Source organism: Bison bison, unplaced genomic scaffold, assembly GCF_000754665.1.
Source record: "Bison bison bison isolate TAMUID 2011002044 unplaced genomic scaffold, Bison_UMD1.0 scf7180017864040, whole genome shotgun sequence".
NCBI classification, from domain to species: domain Eukaryota; kingdom Metazoa; phylum Chordata; class Mammalia; order Artiodactyla; family Bovidae; genus Bison; species Bison bison.
In genome coordinates this window covers 4,860,978-4,866,744 of record NW_011494612.1, presented here as the reverse complement: position 1 = coordinate 4,866,744, position 5,767 = coordinate 4,860,978, and the positions used below count along the sequence as shown (strand labels likewise).

General features: G+C 36.4%; 1 pseudogene; it reads left to right on the top strand.

Annotated features, from left to right (window-relative positions):
• The first annotated feature begins 5,362 nt into the window (after positions 1-5,362).
• The window catches only part of LOC104985217, a 2,562-nt pseudogene continuing 2,157 nt past the window's right edge, over positions 5,363-5,767 (top strand).

The following is a 5,767-nucleotide window of genomic DNA, read 5'->3' as shown; positions in this document are numbered from 1 at the left end:
AAGGTCACTATATGAAGCTCAAACTTACGGAACAGGGAGTCATGTTTCAATTCCTTAAGGTTGGAAAAGCTACATAAATTATTTTGAATTCTTTTGTGCTGATAACTTATCTATTATTCCCATTTGTTTAGTAATTTAATCACTTGCCTATATCAGTATGTACTCATGAACATTTATTTTATACTTTGGGTTATCATCCAGTGTGACTTTACTTTGCATTCAAGGTTTTCTACAATGTAAGGTTTTTTTTCTTTTCATCCCCCTTCTTTTGTTTTGGTTCTGTTCTGTTTTGTTTTTTGAGTACTTCCTTACATTCTGGGGGCTTCCCTGGTGGCTCAGCTGGTAAAGAATCCACCTGTAATGCGGTAGACCTGGATTCAATCACTGTTGGGAAGATCCCCTGGAGAAGGGAAAGGCTACCCACTCCAGTATTCTGGCCTGGAGAACTCTATGGACTGTATAGTCCATGGGGTCACAAAGAGTCTTGACATGACTGAGCGACTTTCACTTTCACAAGCTGGACTTACAAAATGCTCTAGGCTTATCTTGTGTATTTCCTGCTCTAATTGTAGACTCAGACATTTCTCCAAGAAGTCCTAGATCCTTTTATTGCAAAATGATATTATAAACAAAGATCTGGGCAACAGATTTGCTTATTGCCATTATACTTGCAGGCCTTCTCAGCTGACAGAGCAAGGAAATATATACCTGTATACCAACCTTGATAATACACACAGCTATAAATATTTCTATGTATTTAATAATTTTTATCTCCCCAAAAGAAAACTCTGTACCCATAAGCAGTCTCTCCCGATTTTTCTCCTCCTTCTAGCCCTGGCAATCATCAGTCTTCTTTCTGCCTCTACAAATTTACTTAATCTGCACATTTCATATAAATGGAATAATAGATATGTGACTTTGTATCTTGCTTCTTTCACATAGCATAACATTTTCCAGATTCATGTTGTAGCACGTATCAATACTCAACTCCTTTTTATGGTTGAGTAATATTCCATTGTATGTATATAGCACATTTTGCTTATTCATTCATCCATGAATAAGACGTGGTTGTTTCCACCTTTTGGCTATTGTGCACAGTACAGCTATAAACATTTGTATACAAGTATTTGTTTATCGGTTTTCAGTTCTTTGCGGTATATGCCTACCAGTGGAATTAACAGGTCGTATGATCATACTATATTTACTTTCTGAAAAATGACATAACTATTTTGCACAGTGGCTACAGCATTTTACATTCCCACCAGCATGCACAAGCATTCCAATTTCTCTATTTCCTCAACAATACATGTTTTGTTTTGCTTTTTCAAATTACAGCCATTCTAGTGAAAGTGAAGAGTATCTCATTGTGGTTTAGATTTGCATTTACTTAAGGACCAATAAGGTTGAGCATCTTTTTATATGTATTTCAGACATTTGTACAGTCTTTTGAGAAATGTCTGTTCAAGTCCTTTGCCCATTTTAAAAAAATGGACTGTCTTTTGTTGTTTGAGATTTTTTACTGTGGTTTTATAAGTCTTGAAATAAGGTAGTGAACTTTGTTCTTCTTTTTATAAATTACTTTGGTTAGTCTAAGTCCTTGGAATTTCCAATATAGATTTAGGATAAGCTTGTCACTTTCTCTACAAAAGCCTACTGGAATTTTTATTAGGACTGCATTTAATTTATAGATCAATTTAGGAAGTACAAACAACTTAACAATATTATGTCATCTGATCCATGAACATGACATATGTATCCAATTATTTAAGTCTTCTTTACCTTACCTCCAGAATATTTTTATTATTTTACAGTTTTCAATATACAGGTCTTACATCTATTTTATTAATAAGTATTCAATTTTGTGATGCTATTGTAAATGGTTCCTTTTTAAAATATTTAATTTATAATTGTCACTAACACAGAAATATAACTGATTTTCCTGTTGGCTTTGTATCCTCATTTATCAATTCTTGTAAACTCATTTGTTAATTCTAGTCCCTTTTATATACTATGGAATTTTCAACTAGATGTTCATAACATCATAAATAAAGTAACTTATTATCTGTATACTTTTCTTATCTTGTTGCACTGGGTAGCATCTTCAATACAATGTTGAATACAAGCGATTATAGTGGAATCCTTGTTTTATTCCTGTTCTTAGAGGACTTGGTAGGTAGAATTCTAAAAATGTCCCCTATGATTCCCATCTCCTGATTATTCAAATACAAGCATACCTTATCTTATTCCGCCTCACTTCATCATGCTTTGCAGATATTGCACTTTTTAGAAATTGAAGGTTTGTGGCACCACTGTGTTGAGCAACTCTATTGGTGTCATTTTTCCAACAGCTTTTGCTCACTTCATGTCCCTCCTGTGTCACAGTTTGGCAATTCTTTCAATATTTCAAACTTTTTCATTATTATTATATTTGTTGTAGTGATGTGTAATCAGTGGTCTTTGATGTTACTATTATGACTTGCTAAAGGCTCAGCTGATGATTGAGAAAAGATGAGAAGCAAAAGGCAAAAGAGAAAGGGAAAGATATATACATCTGAATGCAGAGTTCCAGCATAGCAAGGAGAGATAAGAAAGCCTTCCTAAATGATCAATGCAAAGAAATAGCAGAAAACAATAGAATGGGAAAGACTAGAGATCTCTTCAAAAAAATTAGAGATACTAAGGGAACATTTTATGCAAAGATGGGCACAATAAAGGACAAAAACTGTATGGACCTAATATAAGCAGAAGATATTAAGAAGAGGTGGCAAGAATACACAGAAAACTATACAAAAAAGATCTTCATGACCCAGATAACCATGATGGTATGATCACTCACTTAGAGCCAGACATCCTGGAGTGTGAAGTCAAGTGGGCCTTAGGATGCATCACTATGAACAAAGCTAGTTGAGGTGATGGAATGTCAGCTGAACTATTTCAAATCCTAAAAGATGATGCTGTGAAAGTGCTGCACTCAATATGCCAGCAAATGTGGAAAACTCAGCAGTGGCCACAGGACTGGAAAAGGTGAATTTTCATTCCAATCCCAAAGAAAGGCAATGCCAAAGAATGTTCAAACTACCGCAAAATTGCACTCATTTCACACACTAGCAAAGGGATGCTCAAAATTCTTCCAAGCTAGGCTTCAACAGTACGTAAACTGAGAACTCCCCAATGTTCAAGCTGGATTTAAAAAAGGTAGAGGAACCAGTGATCAAATTACCAACATCTGTTGGATCATAGAAAAAGCAAGAGAATTCCAGGAAAATATCTACTTCTGCTTCATTGACTATGCTAAAGCCTTTGGCTATGTGGATCACAAAAAACTGTGGAAAATTCTTAAAGAGATGGGAATACCAGACTACCTTATCTGCCTCCTAAGACATCTGTATGCAGGTCAGGAAACAACAGTTAGAACATTACATGGAACAACTGACTGGTTCAAAATCGGGAAAGGAGTACATCAAGGCTGTATATTGTTACTTTGCTTATTTAACTTATATGCAGAGTACATCATGTGAAATGCTGGGCTGCATAAACCACAAGCTGGAATCAAGATTGCCAGGAGAAATATCAGTAACATCAGATATTCAAATGACACCACCCTTCTGGAAGAAAGTGAAGAGGAACTAAAGAGCCTCTTGATGAAAGTTAGAGAGGAGAGTGAAAAAGCTGGCTTAAAACTCAACATTCAAAAAACAAAGATCAAGGACGCGTAGTGCTGAGCTTGGCCCCATTTCACAGAGGAGGGGACTCTCTGGGTGTCTCCGCGGCAGCAGGAGGGCGCGGCCGAAGCCCCAAGCCCGGTCCTCCGCCGCCGTTAAGAAGTATATAAAAAAAAAAAAACAAAGATCATGGCATCTGGTCTCATCACTTCATGACCAATAGATAGGGAACAATGGAAACAGTGACAAACTTAATTTCTTGGGCTTCAAAATCACTGCAGATGGTGACTGCAGCCATGAAATTAAAAGATGCTTGCTCCTTGGAAGAAAAGCTATGACAAACCTAGACTGCATACTAAAAAGCAGTAATAAAAATTACTTTACCAACAAAGGTCCACATAGTCAAAGCTAGGTCCATATAGTCAAAGCTATGGTTTTTCCAGGAGTCATGTATGATGTGAGAGTTGGACTATAAAGAATGTGCTGAAGAATTGATGCTTTTGAACTGTGGTGTTAGAGAAAGACTCTTGAGAGTCCCTTGGACAACAAGGAAATCAAATTAGTCAGTCCTAAAGGAAATCAGTCCTGAATACTCATTGGAAGGACTGTTGCTAAAGCTGAAGCTCCAATACTTTGGCCACCTGATGCAAAGAACTGACTCATTGGAAAAGACCTTGATGCACAGTGTATGGGGTTGCCAAGAGTTGGACACGACCAAGCGACTGAACTGAACTGAACTGAACTATGACTTGCTGAAGGTTCCGATGATGGTTGGACTTTTTTTTAATAATAAAACATTTTTAAATTAAGATACATACGTTTTAAAGACATAGTGCTACTATACATTTATTAGACTATATTATAGTATAAATATAACTTTTACATACACTGAGAAACCAAAAAAAAATTGTGTGACTAACTTTATTGTGATATTCCCTTTATTATGGTGGTCTGGAATCAAACCCACAATATCTGCAAGGTATGTCTGTACCAACCTGGGTATGCTGTGTAGGGACTCTAAAGATGGAATTAAGGTAGTAATCAGCTCAACATTAAATTAGGAAGATTATCGTGCTGGGTCCAATGTAATTACATAAACCCTTAAAAGTGGAAGAAGAAGGCAGAAAAGTGAGTCAGAGAGATGCTAAAGAAGGAGAAGTGTAGTAGATGACAGATGAAGAAGAATTCTTCAAAGAGATTCAAGGCATAAGAAGGACTTGACTAGCCATTGCTGATTTTGAAAATGGAGGAAAGGGGCCATAAGCCAAGTTACACAAGTGACCTCTACAAGCTGAGCACAATCTCCATCGGACAACCATCAAAGAAATAGAACTCCAATACTAAAACTGCATGGAACTGAATTCTGTCAACAACCTGAATGAACTTAGAAGTGGATTCATCCTCAGAGCCTTCAGAAAAAAAAAAAAAAAAAGCTCTGCTGAAAACTTGAATTTGGCCTGTTAAAATCCAGAGAAAAAACTGAGCCACCCTGGCATGGACTTCTGATGTATACTGTGTAATTTTTTAAATGAGTGTTATTTTAGGGCACTAAATTTGTTGCAATTTGTTGTGGGGCACAATAGAAAAGAAATAGAGAATATGTTCAGTCTTTCACTGTTGAATATGGCATTAGTTGGCCACCTCCACCCCACAGGTTGAAGTAGTTCCTTTATATTCTTGGTTTGCTGTTTCTCTCAGCAATGGGTACTGAATTTTGTCACTTTTTTATTGCATCCACTTAGATAATTGTATGTTTTTCAACATTTTTCTATTAATGTGGTGAATTATATTGATTTTTTTCTTTTTAATTAATATTCAGAAAAGTAATGACAACAAATTGAGTTTTTCATTTAAAGCATATAAAGGCGTAGGGTCGCAAAAGGATACTCACTGTAGTATGGTGAAATTATTTATGCTGAGTAGATGAGTATTAATCCTCATTTTTTATCTTTTCTTAAGTAACAGCTTTCAGTTCAGTTCAGTTCAGTCGCTCAGTCGTGTACGACTCTTTGCGACCCCATGAATCGCAACACGCCAGGCCTCCCTGTCCATCACCAACTCCTGGAGTTCACTCAGACTCACGTCCATTGAGTCAGTAATGCCAT